Consider the following 19,458-nt stretch of genomic DNA (forward strand, 5'->3'; position numbering starts at 1 on the left):
CTCATGCAAGAAAGAACAGCCACATAAGCTGAGGCTAGAAAAGAAACTAAAAAATTTGATCAGAAGAGGGAGAGCTGGGTTCAAATGCAAACAAACAAACAAACAAAAACATCGGACTACCTCTCATATACAGGATGAAGCTGTGTTTTTGGTATGCAATTTCTTGTATTGTTTTTATGCAGGTTATTTTCCAAGTTTTTCAATATTTTTAAATAATATATGTTATTTTGTATGTGTGTCCTTGTATTTTTTGCTTGAGAAATTGCATGCCCTGGGGTTAGGGGGCTCTCCAAGCCTGGAAAAAAGCCAAACAGTTGGGTGTCTGAGGTTTTGGCACCCCGCTGCTAGCTGAGCGAGACATCACATACATGCCTTGAACGAATTAAGGGCATGTATGATATTGTTATTCAAGATAAGAATTTTCTGTTATTTATTTAAAAAAATGTCCTGTATTTGAGGCGGTCACAGCCTCACGGGTAAGCCTGTGGTTGCATTCTCTTGACTAATATATCATTCAGATTATCATTGATGGTTTTCGCTTACAACTAAAACTAAACAATCTACAAAGCTGCTCACGTTTAAGTACCACGTTTTTATCTGCATGGTTTTCATTTTAATCTTAAAGGAACACTCCGATTTTTTGGGACTTTAGCCTATTCACCTTACCCCCCAGAGTTAGATAAGTCCATACATACCTTTTTCATCTCCGTGCGTGCTATAAGTCTGTTTGACGCACCCACCGCTAGCCTAGCTTAGCACAAAGACTGGATGTGAATGGTTGCAGCTTTCATACTAATCCAAATGAGTGACAAAATAACGCAAACGTTTTCCTATTTACATGTTGTGGTTTGTATAGTCACAGAGTGTGCAAATATCAAGGCCATATGAGACACAGACATCTTTTGACCGTATAAATACTATATTTTCTGAAGGGGAAGCACTGCTACTTGGGCAGAGTGATAACAATCACCTGAGACGCACTGTGACGAGGAGCAGAGTTCGCTTCGCTCAGCGTTGGAATAAAGAGTCAGCAATTACTAACGTTAGATAGAAAAGCATAGTTTATCATGGGTGTTTGCTTTATTGTATGAGCTGTGACAATAAACAGGGGAGACCAGGTAATACAGTACCATGTTTTATTGATTTCCAACCAAAAACGCACCCAGATTTATAAATATCACAAGAATAAATAATTATTATTACAGGAATCAATATATTTTAAATGCAATTTATTAGCTGAACCAAATGTATTCAACAGTAGCCTATATAATATACAGTATTGCATTACTATAGGATAGAATAAGGGGAAAGTAATAGCACAAATTGTTTTTGCACAATGAACTCACAGCCTATCGTACCCTTTTGCACGCTCAAGTTCGTTATTTCCATGGTTATTTCAAATTTAGGCTACTAGGCGCGCCGCGCGCAGGGTGCAAGTTCAACGCGGTGAACGCGCTCGTTTTTTTTTCCCAAGCGCGTCCGCACCGCATCAAGATAAAAACATATTCATACCCTAATCATATAATAGTGTCACTAACGTTACATTAGATCTGGCTAATGGCACTGTTACAGTAGGTCATCTAAAAACACTTACCTCAGCCGCAGGTGATCCACTTGTCCTGTCTGTGCTATCGATGGGATGGCCGTATCCTTCAGAATCAGCACATTATGGTCCGTGTGGCAAATTCCATTTTTTCAAAATAGTCGTCCATTGAAATGTACCGAGCAAACATAATGTCCCTTGATAATCTTAGGTGTGTTTGGATAAATATCCAGAGTAAGTTATCCATTTCTTCATCCAGTCAGCGTTTTTAGTTGGAGTTCTGTGAAACATGGTTACCTCCCCTGTTTACAGTCGCAGCTATTTACAATAGAGCGAAAACCCATGACTCTAAACTACCCTTTTACTATTTATAAATTGCTGACTCTATTACCCAAACACCGAGCGAACTCTCCGCTCCTCACCACGGCGTGTCTCCGGTGATGCGGTTATTACTCCGCCAAAGTAGCAGTGCTTCGCCTTCATAGAATAGTTCCCAGGTTTTATACGGTTAAAAGATGTCTGTGTCTCATTTGACTTTGTTATTTGTACATTCTGTGACTATACAAATCACAACATGTAAATAGGAAAACGTTTGCGTTATTTTGACACTCATTTGGATTAGTATGAAAGCTGCAACCAGTCACATCCAGTCTTTGTGCTAAGCTAGGCTAGCGGTGGGTGCGTCAAACAGACTTATAGCACGCACGGAGATGAAAAAGGTATGTATGGACTTATCTAACTCTGGGGGGTAAGGTGAATAGGCTAAAGTCCCAAAACGTCGGAGTGTTCCTTTAAATAAAATAGAACGCACACACCAGGCGAACTAGTATAGACCATTTTACAAGATGTAAACAACACCAGAAGCACTTCCTGTTTTTTAACACTACATAAACGCTGGGATAATATACAACCAACAGAACATATAAAACTGAATCAAAAAGATAAACAAACATCTTTAAGATGTTTTCTTTACATGTGAAATAAAGAAAACAGTTACAAACTGAAACTTATGTGGATGGATGTATGTGTATATGGGTTGTGTACATGTATGAATGTATGTAGAGATGTGCATATGTATATGTGTACATTTATTTGCGTATATGTATGGGTGAGAGAGTATATGTATATTTATATATGGCCTGTGTATGCTCTTTATGTTTTTTAGGCTTATATTGATCCTGATATGTCCTGTTCATATTTTATTATATTACTACTGTACTTATTAAATGTATTTTTTTACTAACTTTTGCATTTTAGGCAGCCTGCTAAGACCTGGCTAGGGACAGCAGATGAAAACTAGCACGAGTAGCTAACTCTGGCTTGTTTACAACATGTATTGTTGTTGATTAATGAGCATTGTCCCTATCAAATAAAAAAAAAAAAAAAAACAGGAAGTGTTTCTGGACCAGTGTTGTTTACATCTTGTGAAATGAACTGTGATGGTGGATTAAAGAAATGAACATTCTTTTATAAACGCATGCAGATATGCTGTCTTTTTTTCACTAAATCAGTGTCTGGCCCTAAACTTAGTGATTCATTCTTATTATAGATGTTGCAGATCAGGGCTCTACACTTTTAGGTGGTGACACCCCAGATAGCAAACTGACATTGAATCAACGTGGAAACAACGTCTCTCATGATGACATTGAAACAACGTTGATTTTGCTCATCGAATTAACGTTGAACCAACGTCAGACGCGGCATTCTTCAAAGCTAAATGAAAATCGAAAATTGGTTTGCTTTCATAACGTTGAAACCACGCGTTGATTTCAAGTTGATTTTCCGTTAGTTTTGAAAGAATGACGCATCTGACGTTGGTTCAACGTTAATTCGATGAGCAAAACAATGTCAGATCAACGTTGTTTCGATGTCATATTTCCACGTTGATTCAATGTCAGTTTGCTATCTGGGACTAGTCCTAGCAGAGTAGCTGGTGTGGTGAGCGCACTGGCGCCGTTTTACGGTAGCTTCCGTCACATCACCAGAGTGGATGCTGCACACTGATGGTGGTTGAGGAGACCTCCTGACAGACATGGGGACTTGTGACTTGGTGACTTGGACTCGAGTCGACTCGAGTCGCTATTTTTATGACTTGTGGTCGCACACTTTGTGGTCGCCAGGTTACAGGCCTCACCCGGCCTTCCTGAATGTGGGCTCCCACATGCTGTGGTAGCCAGACCACAGCCTCACCACCTTTCCTGAGCACTTTGCTCCCACTCTGTGGTCACGAGGCTTCAGGCTTCATTGGCCTTCCTGGTTGTGAGTTGTCACATGTCAGGTTGCAGGCTTTACCAGGCCTTCCTGAATGTGAAACCCCCACTTATCATGGTCACTAATGGTGCGTTCTATTATAGCCAACAAACCGACTTGGACCTCGGATTTGACATCACATCCACACTTTAAGCGTTCTATTTGTTTTGTGCGTCCGAGTCGGAGAAACAAATCCCGGAAAGCTGTTATAATGGTAGCACTGGCTGGCTGAGTACCAGGCACTTACATTAAAAAAAATATATATATTATGACTGTTGAAAACAGTCGTGTACCATTTTTCCCCAAAAAATTCTATGATGAATAGATAGTTCAAAAGAACAGAATTGATCTGAAATGGAAAGCTTTTGTAACATTAATCACTACCATTCAAAAGTTTGGTGTCAGTAAGAATTTATTTTTTTATTTTTGGGGGAAAGAAATTAGAAAATACCTTTACTATAACACATATATTTTAAATTGTAAAAATGTTTCACAATTTTACTGTTTTTGCTGTATTCTGGATCAAATAAATGAAGCCTTGGAGATATGAAGTCTTCTTAACAGAGTGCACCATGCTAGGGATACAATATCTATTTAATAAAGCAATAATCATCCATTTCAAATTTTGGATTTAAATCAAAGGAGCAAAAATGAACACTTTTCATTTTACTCCTGATCTCATCAACAAAATGGTGTACATCAGTGTCCTTGGCAATGAAGGTGCCATCAAAATAGGGTTCCTCTGGCCTTAATAGAATAAGAAAAATATGTATATTCAGCGTAAGACATTATATGATCCATTAATTTTACATTAAGTAAAACGATTACAAGTTTAAAACAACTAACCATTTTGACTGAATCGGTACACTTTTCTGTTGCCATCTGCACAAAGAACGAGCAAATTGGGTGTACAAGCCGGGCAGGTGAAGTGCTCTACACTGGCCATTTCTTCACACTGGTACTGGCAAAATGTGTATTCCATGAAGCTTCTTTGAAATATGTCTCCATGTATTTTCCCAGCCTGTACATGTGATTAGTAAAGAGTAAAATGAAATAGCTACACTAATATTCTCTACCATCTCAACTTTGATCCACACTGATGAAGTCCGTCTCTCCAACATCCGCAAAAAACCTTGTCTCGATAATCCTGGTGCAACAGTTTTCATTTCTTCAAATGTGCTGAAGACATCGACTGAAAACAGCATGTCAGCATTCACAGATGCTGGCCAGTACCCACTTCTTATTAAGTCGCTCATGTCAGGTGTCCAATGAGCCAGACATAATCTACACAGCAAGTTTGGCAAGTGCAAGTCATACCGACCTAAAATAAAAAAGCAGAACATTCTAACACACAAAGGGACAAGAAAAAATAAATAAATATAAAACCATAGTTCCTACCATTTATGCAAACCAAAATTATTGCTCTGCCAGCTGATTCTGTGAAGTTTGAAAGGGCCGCAAGTGCATAACTGGACAGGCCTCACTGTAGGTAATAAACATACTGAAAAGAGAAGAGGAATAATTTGAGATAAGCATTCAAAATATGTACAGTTAACATAATAAAAGTAAAAAATAAATAATAATAATAATAATAATAATAAAAAAACTTCACCAAAAAATCACTTTACCAAAAAGGTTCAAAACACTACCCAGACAGCAAACTGACATCGAATCAACGTGGAAACGACGTCTCTCATGACATTGAAACAACGTTGATTTTGCTCATCGAATTAACGTTGAACCAACGTCAGACGCGGCATTCTTCAAAGCTAAATGAAAATCGAAAATTGGTTTGCTTTCATAACGTTGAAACAACGCGTTGATTTCAAGTTGATTTTCCGTTAGTTTTGAAAGAATGACGCGCCTGACGTTGGTTCAACGTTAATTCGATGAGCAAAACAATGTCAGATCAACGTTGTTTCGATGTCATATTTCCACGTTGATTCAATGTCAGTTTGCTATCTGGGGTGGCTGCAGTTCTTTTCTGGAGCCACATTGCAGGACAGCAAGCAGTTGATATGATAAGACCTTGCTTTCCGCCACTCATCTTGGGCTACAGATACACGCAGTTACACAAAGGAAAGCTCATGTGATGCAAAATGCTTGCCACAGTCAGCAATGTTTGAACACAATGGACACCGCTGGCATCATTCATTACACACAACGACATAAAAATGAAGACACTTGTTGATAATGCTGTGACCACATGTAGAAAAGCAAGTTCAGAGTGCACAGTTTACTGAAGATAACAAACACAATGGATGAAGCCAGAGTCAGGGGAAGAGGAAATCGAGTCAGAGGTGGGAGAAGATCTGGCCATGGAAGAAGAGGAGCAGGCCAATGAGGGAGAGCAAGACAACCTCGCGCAATCATTACGGACGTGATGCGAACAAAAGTCATTGACCATGTCATTATCCATGGCATGACAATGGCTGAAGCAGGACTAAGGCCTCGTTTACACTGTATGGTTCAAGTGACCCAAATCTGATTTTTTCCTCTCATGTGGCACAGATCGGATATGACCGGTGAACGTGTAAGAAACGCATGGATTCCGATTTTCTCAGATTGGATTCAGGCCTCATTCATATGTGGTAATAAATCGGATATGAATCAGATACGTGCATTTGCGTGTGCCATGTAAGCAGACAAGTCGGATATTCCCCAGTAAATGCGAGTCATGCGTCATTAAAAAGTTTGCGATTATAGGCGCGATGGGAGAAAGGATATAGCCTGGCTGCGCCCGCCTACGCACTTCCGCTCAATTTCATTTTCCTTCAGTACTGCGTCTGGGACCGCTCCATATCCTTAGGTTTCCAGAAATCAATTTTTTGTAGGACCAATCAGCGAATAGAGGGAGTGGCTGAGAACGATGACGTTGATGTAGTGCGTCAGTTTGAGTGCAGTAATGGCAGCGGAGAAAGACGTGAGAAAAGCTATTCGGTCCGTTGTTGGAAAAGAAACTGCCAAATATACAGAATTTAAAGCCGGATTGTTGTCGTCTCACCTCTTGTTGCACAACGGAGGACCAAGTGAAAGAGGCAGAAAGGTTGGAAGTTTGTGCTGGGCAGCTTGTGCACAATGACCGTGACATTTTGGACTTTAGCCTGGTGTTCGCGGTGTTCGGAAGCCCCGAGTCCTGGCTGCTAAACTATTGTCGAAGATCCGCTCAGGAGTCATGTCAGTCGCTCAGATTCCCAACAGTAAATTTACTGATTCTTGTGATGAATAGAACATTTTGAGCCCCTTTGTGCACTCGTACAGGAGGTTGGTGTGTCAGTTTTACATGTTGTAAATCATACAAATTGGTTGTGATTTAAAAAAAAATTCATAAATAAAAATTTGAAAACCCATACTTTGGAGACTATATTTGATTTTCAGTTTTAGATGTCAATGGTTAATTTGTTTTAATAAAAAAAAAAAACTAAATGCCATATAAAAATGTACAAACACATACTTTGAAGACCATAATTAAGGTAATTAAGAAACAAAAATACGTAATATGAAAAATTGTTGTTTATTACACATCTGCAGACAGACTGATCATTCACTGTAACTTACAGCATTGACTGAATAATCACTGTCCTTCATGTCAAATATACATTTCGAATTAATAATTGTTCCTAGATTAACAAAACCTGCAGCTCTCGTTGACTGAAATCCTATTGTAAATTTAATCCTCTGATCATTCGGAGTTCGGACTTGTTGTTTCTTTTACTGTCTATGGTTGTTTCCAGCCGTTTCGGCGCATGACATACGTCACTCACGACCACACATTAGCGATTGGCTATGGCAGATCGTGAGTGACTCTGGGCAGATCCAATAGATTTGAACTTTAATAGTGAACCCGCCTACAAGGAAGGAAACGTTTCTCAATTGAGGGAGGCCAGACTCTCTGTACAAATGAAATGTATGTACGAGAGTCTGGTAGAACCAGGCTAGAAAGGATACACACAGTGGAGCAATGCGGAGGTTTCATGTCTTTTGAGTGTTTGGGGTGAAGACTGCAGGCAAAAATGCAGGGTTGTTACAGAAATAAATCCGTTTTTAAAGACATTTCACGAGATATGAGGCATCATTTTAAGTGCTCATGGCCAGAGCCTCTCCTCTTTTTTTCCTCCGCCGTACGAGACCAATGTTTTGATGACTTATTGATAGTGTTGGGTATCGCTTGAATTTGAACGATTCTCGATTCCGATTCTTTTAAGAGGCAGGGTCAAAGTTTAGCTAACCTTGCTAACCAACGGCCTTTCTGAAGGAAATACTCCTTCTGTAAAAATACTCCTTTTGTCACAAATTTTGCCACACTTTGGATCGCCGACGTAAGGTACTCATGTTCGTCTCGCGTGGTTATGCCAACACTTCCGGTAGACGCTTCTTCGTTGGTGTTGTTCAGCGGTTTCTTCTTCCGCTCGGCGGACTGTGAATATCGAAAATAGGAATCGAAATTTTAACTTTTGAACGATTCCGGGAAAAACGAAAAGTTAGTCTCGGTTCCAAACTCGATTCTCGATATCCAACCCTACTTATTGAAATATTGTGGAGAGAAAACACTGGATAATTTTATTCGCATCTGCATCCATTGAATTCTGTGCTGTTTTGATTAATTTCCCGGTTCAGAACCATAAGAACGTCTGCATTTGGTAGTTTCAGCAGTGTATAGTGTGAATGCAAAAATCGGATATGGGTCACTTTTAAAAGATGATGTAAGCAGGTCGTCAAAAAAATCGGATATAGTCAGAAAATCGGATTTGGGCATCAAGACCTACAGTGTAAATGCAGCCTTAAGAGTCCGTCCAAACCTTAGTAGTTTCACCATGGCCGCCAATCGGGACTTTAAGCAACAGCTGCGAATGGAACGGCTACGGCATTCTGGCGTTGCATTGCGCATGCGCGAATTTAAATGCTCCTTCCTGACGTTCTACTGTAACCGTCTACTACGGGAGAACAGCTGATTTGCCGTAGTCGCTACAACGTGAGAGATTAGGTAAATAAACGTTGTGTTTTATGGCATATGACATTGTTATTTCATCAGTTTATTAATTTACCATTAGTCTTTTATATAATATATGTAAAAATGTTTAAAATGTAAGCTAATTTTAACGATTTTTTCCCGTTTGTATAAAGATATGTCTGCTGTTAGCAACAAAACCTCAGGTAGCACTGAGATCAACGTTAGAGATGATGTGAAGCGAACAATGTAAGTATTACATAAACATCCTTCTCAAAATCCATCTTAAATATATTAATTTACTATGCTATTTAAATGTTTTTCATACTGGGTAAAGTAGATTAACAGATAATAAATAGATTAATGGATTAGTTATTATTAGTATCTATCAAGACCGTTTGTTATACTTACTTTTCAAAAATTAGCTATAGTTACTTCATGTTTCTTGTTGATTAGAGCCCCTATGGAGTGGACAGAGCAACATGATGTCCTTCTCTGTAGAGAAATCCTGCTCACAGAACCATTCAGGTACAAGAAGGGCAGTGTTGATAAGGGCAAGGCCTGGTCAGCAATTGCAGACACACTGAATAGCTCACAAGATCTCAAATTTAGAGTTATGCAGAGGTCAGTGAGGGAGAGATTCAGCTTGATTCAGGCGAAATACAAGGCCAGAAACAACAAAGATGAGAAGAGCAGCGGCACATAACAGAGCTTGATGAACTCATTGAAGAAATAACAGAGAAAGAAAAAGCAGCTGAGGAAAACAAAGCGAGTGATGAGAGTATGAGGAAGTTAGAGACCGACAGGGCCAAAGCAGAAGAGGCAAGGAAGAGGGCCATGGAGAGGGTTAGCCAGACCAACAGGAGGCTTCGTGAAGAGGGAGAGGACTTGACAAACAACAAACGTAGGAGAAGGAGTGGGAATGACACCATTGATTTTTTGAGGGAGAGAAGCCAGACTGAGAGGTTTCTAAGGGAAAAGGAATTGGAATTGAAAAAAATAAAAGTTGAAGGGCAAGCAAAGGCAGCACAAGAAGCACAAAAGCAGATGAGCGACATGATGCAACTAATGCAGCAGCAGCAACAGCAAATGCAGGCAATGCAAACTATGCTACTTCAGCAACAACAACAGCAAGGGCAAGCATTACTTAGCCTAATTGAACATTTGGCAAAGAAATGATTATTTTATAATTTTATTGCAATTCATAAAACATTTAAATGTATAAATCCTTCTATTAATAAATAAATTAACAAGTATTAAATAAATATAAATATAAAATAATAAAAACATAAAATAGCATATTTTCAATAACATTTTGTTAGTAGCCTATACTGTATGTAAATTGTCTGTTTTGTGTAAACTAATATATATATATATATATTTGTTAATAATAAAATAGAAATCTGTTATAAAATGTCTCATTCTTTTATTCTGTTTTTATAATGTGTGTTTGTATACTGTTAAATTCTAACACAGTATAGTTGTGCTACCTCATGAGAAATAGTCACGAATGTGTGGAGGATCCAAGTTAAAAAACTGCGATGTCTGATTACCGTACAGACAAGTTAGTGCATTTCTTAACAAAGCAGACACAACATACAATTTTCCAACACTACTTAAACCAATTTTTAAATTTTTGTTTGAAGTCCATGAACTTGAAGTAGTTTGCTATGTCCCCAAACAACCACTCAACAGACACTCTGACTTCACTCATTCGTTTGTTTTATTCCATCATTTGAGGGGTGAGATGAACATGTCGAAATGGGGCTTGTAGATGCACACGCAGTGGGTATGCTGGGTCCCCATACACACACATTGGATGACCATCTACAGACATGGCATGATGTTGCAGTAATTCCAACAGCCCAGATTCTGCCAGCATTCCAGAGTCATGCTTCTTTCCCTCTGTTAATATATACATATTTTTTATTTTAAAATGTTTTTATTTTATTTTATACATTTAAAAGGGAATGACAATGTTTTCGTAGATTGCAAATTATTTAGACTTACCTACAGGACCATACAGATGGCCAATTAAACCATTAGGAATGGCTACTGCCTGGTATTTTAGACTGTGGATGCGTTTATGACCATTATATAAGATCCTCTGTGTTACACCTGGTCTGGCAATGGGTCGTACAGTGCCATCAATAAACCCAAAGCAATTATCCAGAGGGGCTCCCATTTGTAGGATGCAGTCAGCATATGTTCTCAATGCTACAGGGTTCAGTATTTTTTCATTCCACTGAGTTATCCTGTGATGGTGTGCAGAATATATATAGTCCAGCATGGAGTTTGTGGCCATGCAAAGGACCGGAACTTGTCTGTGACCAAACCTTTGCATCATATCGCTGTAGCGGCAAGGGTATGCCAGCCTCTTAAGGAGCATACACAGCGCCTCGACTCCTCCCACAACACTTCTCTGATCACAAACAATTTCATTGGGAATCCCGAGAACATCTACCAGAATTGCTAGGTCACATTTTCTGACACGAAATTCATTTAAGCATTCATCTTCATTCATGTAATCAAGGTTAAAAGGCAAGTATTGCTTACACGGTGAATCTAGATTTTTAGACTTATTTACATCATACAGTAGTAAAAATTCCTCTTCTGACAATAGATTGTCATTTAATGCCAAAAGCAATCCTTCTCTTGCTTTTTTAAATGACATTTTTTGTATCTCAATAAATGACTGAATGCCATGTTGCGCCGTCCTTGTTTACGGTTGCTTAGTGATTTTTACGTTCTTGGCTACGGCGGTCTGACAGCATACTTCCGGTCACCGGTGCCGTTCCATTCACAGCTGTTGCTTAAAGTCCCTATTTACAGGGCATTCAGACAACACAACAGGTATTGTACTCTATTGCTTTCTTTGTCACAATCCAATTTTACAAGCCTGTGAAAGTAGTCTATTGATTTCAAATCAGTTGTTACAGTATTGGAAAACATTTAAATTGACAACACTTTCTTTAGAGTTGAAAGAATGCCACATAGAGGTGGGAGGGTTGCCATATTTCCAGCATCACAAGAAACCCTCGTTGCGGATATGGTTCGTGAGAACAACATCATCAGTGTCCGTGAGATCAGAGATAAAGTCATTGCCGATAATGTCAACTTTGAGAGCAGTGATGTCAGCTTGGCCACAATAGGCAGAGTTCTCCGGCACCAAAAGATGCGGATGAAACGGGTCTATAGGGTTCCCCTTGAGCGTAACTCTGCGCGACACAAAGAGTATTGTGCAAGTAAGTATACATCCATGTTCTGGACAATACTGTGCTACCTGATTGACTGTTGTTCTGAACACCTGTGCAATTTCACATTTTCATAGAGGATATTACAGTTGGACGCGATGGCCAGACCTTGCTGGATGAGGCTGGCTTTAACTAACACAGTCTCATCGCAAAAAGTCATATAACTGACGTTTTGGGACGTATTTTGACCATACGTCAATATTCGCCTTTTTAGGGCCCACTTAAACGTAGGTAGATGGCGATCCCGGGCCGTCATACAACTGACGCTTTACCTTTAACGTCAGTTAGGTGACGGGTTAGGTTTAGGTCTGGGGTAGAGTTAGGATCCCATAACCTCATCTACCGACGTTTAAGGGGGCCCTAAAAAGGCGAATATTGACGTATGGTCAAAAGACGTCCCAAAACGTCAGTTATATGACGTCTTGGGATGAGACCGGGTTGCTTTAACCTGCAGAAACGAAGGCAAAGAGGCCGTAACATCATAGGTCAAAGAGCCATCACTGAAGTTCCTGGCCAACGGGGTCGTGGGTTTGGAGCGGCTTGTCCACCGGCATGCTGTCCTTGGGTCTTACAACACCCAACGTCTCCTCACCTTCCTACAGGAGGTAAAAGACATCCTCCTGGACTGCCAACAACACCATCCTGGGCCCGCACATCACATTCATGTGATCATTTGGGACAATGTACGCTTCCACAGAACAGACCAATTCAGAGAGTGGTTCACCCCCAACAGAAACCACTTTTTAAATGTCTGTCTGCCAGCTATAAAAAAAACTTCACACCCTGATCATGAGTACTGTTGTGTACAATAGATTCTGTCTTTGCATTGAGTTGTTACATTAGTGTACATGCAGAATTTAATATGAAACTCACAAATCTAAATGCCTAATCCTCTGCAGAGATCTAAGAAGATCCATTACTGTAAAGTTTCTGAAAATATGCATTGGCAGTTATGAAACAAAGAACCCTCTCACAAATTGATCATTGTGTTTTCAATTGTTTTGCTGTAGTGTGTAATAATGTGTATAGTGTTTACATTTCTGCTCTTTTGGTGTGAAAGTTTGAGTTTTGAAGTGAGAAGGTGTGGTTGTGTTTATGTAGCTTTAGAAAAGGGTGTTGTGTTTAGACATTGGGGAACATGGAGGAAACGTTTGTGAAATGTGTTTTAGCATTTGAGAAAAATGGATTGAATTATGATGTTAGGCTTGTTAAAGCCAAACAAACAGTAAGTAGGTTAGCCTTAGTAAGAAAAAAAGGATGATTTATAAAAGAAAAAACAAACAAACATTCAAATAAATAAATTCAAATAGATAAATGTTAAGAAAATATAACATAAGGGAAGAATCCATCATTTTCCAGCTATTAACCTCAGTAGGGTATCATATATTTTTTGTGTTTAAATATTTACAGTTTAAATATTTTTTTTTCTTTTTGTTAACAACTAATTTGGGAGATGATTTCACAATTTTATATTTGTGAATGTAAAATGTAGCTAGACATACAATTGTATTAGTATAAAGCTCATCACCCTTGCTTTGCAATATCAATCCAAATGTCCAAATATCAAAGCTGGAACTCAAACACAGAAGATGTAAAAACCCTCAGAAATTAAACTGTAACATAACTGGGAAAGAGTAATATTCTCACAGAAAAAACGACGCCTGTAATGTGCTATTTACACAGAATGACACCTAAAGTAGACTACACCACATTTTAAATGTACTGTAAATGAGCATAAAACAAATAAAATAACGTATTCATAGTTTTAATAGGACCTCTTGTTAGACCTTGTTAGATCTGATAAAAACATTATCACTTTTACAGAGGTAAAAATCACTATAATATCCCACATTTCCCATTGTAAATTGCATGGACAAACAGCCCCTTTTTTTGAAATGGCTTGAGATAAATATTGAGTTGGAAAAGTTTATAATTTTTAAAGAAATGTAATAATATTGTGAAGAAACAAACATGAATTAATTACACTGCACTAGAGCACTATCTAGTGTCATTAACCTGAAATTCGCCTTTCCAAGAGTAGCTCCACTAGCCAATATAAATAGACCTATTTGAAATAGAAAGCTTAAAAAAATACAGTTGATTAGACACACTGAGTTTAATCGCTAATAAAGCTCAAATGTTGAATAACATGTTAAAGGTGAAAGTTTAGCGCATCAATGTTCGTAGTTGAATGTATACGGACACACTATGATTCACAAAAGATAAAAAAAGAAAGGAACAGGATTGATGAAACAGTTAGGCCTACACAAAATACTATAAACATGGGGTTAATACTAGAGACAAACTGATATTGTTTTTACTGAAACGGATATTTACATCTTTCTACTCTGATCAACAGTGGTATGATATTGATTTAACTGATAAATGACTGCATCTGGTGTGTTTTTTTTGTTTTTTTAGGTCCTGTGCTGAAGATGTGTTTTGCCTGAGTCCGTCACCGAGTTCTACACTTTTCAAAAACCTGTTATTATTATTGGCAATAAACTTAAGATGCAAATAAGAGATTCTCGGCAATGTATATGATATTCTTGATGCACTCTACTACGCACCAAAGTATGAGTATTACGAAGTATGAGGCGGACTGTCACCGGACTAATGATCTTGGTGACGGGACAGGCCTATAAATTTGGGAGCTAACTTGCGAGAGTCGGAACGGAGCAGAATGTTCTTGGTAGAAAGCCACACTTTTTGACCCACAACGTATACGGGAGGCCTCGACCAGTGGCGATCGGCCTTAGCCTTAGTGCGCGCCCCCACCTGGTGTCTCCCGGACTCTGGTCCATGTGCGGTGGCACCTCTAGACAAAGGCGTGAGCGGAGGAGGGGACAGCGGCCTCGGATTCCAGACTTGGAAAAATTGGTGGCTGGTAACCTAAACTACACTCAAACCGAGAGAGGCCCATAGATGACACTGGTAACGAGTTATGTGCGTACTCAACCACAGACAGTTGTTGGCTCCAGGATTTCAAACATCGCAACATTCTGTCCAAATCCTGGTTGGCTCGCTCGGTCTGCCCATTACTCTGGGGATGATGACCCGAAGACAAGCTAACCGTGGCTCCCAATAATCTACAAAACTCTTGCCAAAATTGGGAACCCCTGTCAGAAACCACGTCCATCCGGAGGCCATGTAACCGAAAGATGTGATCAATTACAGTAACTGCTGTCTCCTTGGCTGAAGGTAATTTGCGCAAGGGAATGAAATGTGCCACCTTCGAAAACCTGTCCACTACGGTTAAAACAACTGTCATACCATTAGCGGGCGGGAGGGCCGTAACAAAATCTAGCACTATGTGTGACCAGGTGTCCGGTGTTGGAGATGCTCTCCTGCCGCTGGTCCATCCGGGAAACACTGTGGTTGATGAACCCTGTCAGCGAGGTGGTACTAGCTGCTTCCATAGTTGGTCAGATCGTTATGTTATGAGAGACAGGACGGAAGCAATTGCAAGATCAAAGTTTGTTCACCATATAAACTCTCAGAACAATTGTCAGAAGACTGAAGACAACACTCTCAGGTACCAGACGAGGGGTCCAGGCAGGAAAACACAGCCAGCAGGAGAGCGTGACGCAGGGACTGAGACAGCAGGTGGTGAGCGTCCAGTAGTGCAAGCCAGTGAAGCAATCCAAACGTCAATGAAACAGGAACACGAGGAGAACGAGAACACAGGAACTAGACATGGGAAGCTTCAACAACGATCTGACAAACACAAGATGAAAGACAGAGCATTAAATCGGTGACTGAATAACTACATTTTAAAGTTAAATGCAATAATCTGAACTTTTAGAGTTCGGAAATATAAGAGCTAAAAGGATTTATACGCTTTTGAGTGTATTTTGCCTTGCCCGTTTTCCAAATTACCCTTTTATGGCCAACCAAATCGATAATTATTGATCTAGAGTAGGGATGGCCATAACTAAAAATTTTCTTGACCGACCACCGAGCCTCATTAGCCGGTTGAAACCGGTTAACCGATTGGTTTAAAAATATGCGCGCACACACACAGCCCCGGCGCCGTCCTTCCACTCATGTCACTTTTTTTTAAAAACCCAATACAGCGCGAAACACAAGTCCAGGGGGTCGCACAACGGACAAGAAGCTCAGCACCGCGTCGCAGAGATCGAGCCACGTCTTTAAAATTCGAACGCTTTATTCTCTATGAGTGTACACACACCAGCAGCGCCATTCAGCGTCTGTCCGCGGCGCCCAGCAACGACTCAGGACTGACTCTTTGAACGACTCGCGCCACATGTTTTTTTTTTGATCGGTTAACGTTGATACGGTCAACGATCGGTCAAACGGTCATCGGTTAACATCCCTAATCTAGAGTAAGTTTTTAGCATGCCTAATGACCTTCAACAGCTAATCAAGACCTTGATTAGCTGTTTCAGGTGTGTTTAATTAGGGTTGGAGCTATATTCTGCAGGACAGTGCCCCTCCGAGTTTGGAAACCCCTGATCTAGAGAGTCCAGTATCATGTGTATCAAAATAAAACCCAGTTCAGATCCCAAGTATAGATCTCAGTTCAAGGGTATTGATGTTGAGGTATATGGTTAGAAATAGTGTTTTTTTTTTGTAATGATGTGGTGTTTACATGTTATATGTTGTTTTGTTATATTACTGTTTGTGTGTTTTTCTGTTAGGTTGGCACAATAGAGATCAAAGTGTGCCATGTAGAAGTAGCTATGGAGATGGTGGATGTAAGCGCATGTGGAGACTCGGACATGCTACGTGCAAGATTGTTCTGGACATATGAAACTGCAGTTGTGGGCGGGACAGATAGGGCTGGTACTGTGTGGTCACTCGTATCAGATGCGCAATCCGAGCACCAGAGAATATCTGGGATCTGTGTACCTGACCACAGCTCAAAATACTGAGATCGTGAAAATCAAAGAAGTGTCTTGAGCAAGTTCCTTTGCGCACTTTGAAGTTGAGGAAGAGCAGGTGACACTGGAAGCATCATTCGTGCTGAAATTGCAGTGTCCAAATAGGGCACAAAATGCCTGGCGTGGCAGATTGATTTTGATACTGCTTGTTTCGTATGTGCTTGTGCTTCGGTGCTTCCATCGGTGCGTTGATACTGCTTGTTCCATCCACTGCTGAAGTTCCATCGGTGCCAATGATGTAAATTTCTTCAGAAAGTAGAATATTATCAGCACACAGCCAGTGGTCGAGTCGCACTCTTCCAAGAAGGGAACGAGATGGACCTGAATGTGTCAAATTCTGTCATTAGGCGTTACCTGGAGAAAGAAGGCATCACGCATTTGCTTATTGAAGGGCAAAATGTGGAAGAGCATCTGTTGAGTGGTGATGCTTAGAAAAATTAAATCCAAGATGATGTTGTTGTTGTTGGAATTGAAAAAGTGGTGCAAACAGCTGAAAGTGAGAGGTCAGAGGAAGGGCTTGCAGGAGCCGCTCTGGAAAGTGAACAGATGTAAGCCAAGTTCACACTACAAGATTTTAAGCCCGATTTGCAAATCGTTGAGCTCGCCGACAGGTCACGGTGTTATCGCGTGCAAATCGCGGGGGATTAGCGGACGATGAACGTCTGCCAATCTGTTAGTATGAAAGAGCCAACAACGCAGCGAAAACGCTCGCAGACGCCTCACAGACGCGTTGCCGAGCCCAGAAAAATATCTAGCCTGCTAGATATCCAGAGCCGTCGCGCAACTCGACCTCAGTGATGTCATGAGTACAGCCAATCATAGCAACGCATGGGTTGAGGACACCAGGTAAATCTTACTTTTTCTTTTCTTTTTTGCATTTTTTTTTCTCAGAGCAGATCGTCGAGCAAACAGTGTGCAGCACTAGTTTCTGTCTGACGTCCATATTCGCGTGTTGTGTTCTTCTCTGCAGTTTCGCGTCATTTCTGTTTTTTTCGTGACAAAACATGGTTTCTAGACCATATAGAATCGTTGGGTGACAGAGTTGTTGTCAACTCGTTATTTATTTGATTATTTTCAGGATTTAGACCGTAACATAGTACTACTGAAACAGCTCTCATGGAGTCAAAAATGATTTGCTCTTATCATCCGATCGTGGTTGTATCTCTATGTAGTGCGTTGTCAACTCGTGTAGAGAGTTACCTCCTGTTGTGGATCAATCACGTTGTGTTGTGTAGTGTGAACAGCTAAACAACTTGAACGCTCCTGATTTCACTGAGAGCAAGTCATGTAGTGTGAACCACACAGTTCAACCCGAAGTTTTAAAATCATAGTGTGAACAAGGCTGTAGTTGTGGTAACAATGTTGGACAACATTAAGTTGTTGTAGCATAAGGATAACCAGCCCGATCCCATGAAAGTTCGTGTCTATGGCACGAATGTCATTTCTCGTGGCATTTATACGGCAAAAACAGTTTTTGCGTGTATTTGGCACGCGATTTTCGCGTACATATGATACGCACTTTTTTGCGTATAATACGCACGAACTCCCCACCCCCCTCCCCCCTAAACCTAACCCAGGGTTTTTTAGTGCGTACCATATACACGAAAAAAACACTTTTGGCGTATAAATGCCACGAGAAATGACACTCGTGGTATAGATACGCATCTTCATGAGACTGTGTTGGGATAACGGGATGTGTGATTTTAATGTGTGCGTTTAGTTTTTAGCATTTAACGGGGTTCAAGCATTTTAAGGTTTTTAAGGACATAAATACATTACGTTTTACGATATCACATCACTCCAATTCGTTGTTCTCTACACTGGCTACCAGTGCGATTCAGAATTGATTTAAAAATTTTATTATTTGTCTATAAATCGATTAGCAACCAGGCCCCCAAATACCTTTTCTTCCAGATCACTCAGATCAAGAGACCAACATCTCTTGACTGTCCCACGATCCCGCTTGACTCTACCATTACATATTAAATCAGCTTCCACATTAGCTGAATTCAAATCTCTGCTAAAACACTTTTTTCCCATTGCGTTCAGTGCACCGTTGCCTGTATGTTTAAATTAATTACTTTATTTTTATTTGTATTGGTTGTTTTTGTCTTGTCTAGTTCCTACTCTACTATACAGCACTTTTGCCAACCAAGGTTGATTTTAAATGTGCTCTACAGATAAAAATGATTTGATTTGACATAATAGATGGAAAAGACCATTTACAGCCAATACAGGCAATTTACCATAGGAAATATGGTCCTATGGTCCACTCTCCATGAAACTTTGCATGCTTCTTCAGCATGTTGTGATACATTTTCTCATACATTTTTTTTGTGAAGTTCTGAGTTTTCCTTTAGATTTCCAGGCTTTTGAGTGTATTTTGTCACTGCCCTTTTTCTAAATATTCCTGTTATCAAAACAGAAAAATAATTTCATATGATTTTTGGAAAACAGCAGAAAACTGAGAGTTAAATATTGGCATCGCAGCCCTGGAATACTCAGTTTACAGTTACAAGGAAGTGAGATCTCAAACAGAACCAGCATGTGATCAGGTAG

The sequence above is a fragment of the Pimephales promelas genome, chromosome 15 (assembly GCF_988280905.1).
Source record: "Pimephales promelas chromosome 15, fPimPro1.hap1.1, whole genome shotgun sequence".
Taxonomy (NCBI): Eukaryota; Metazoa; Chordata; class Actinopteri; order Cypriniformes; family Leuciscidae; genus Pimephales; species Pimephales promelas.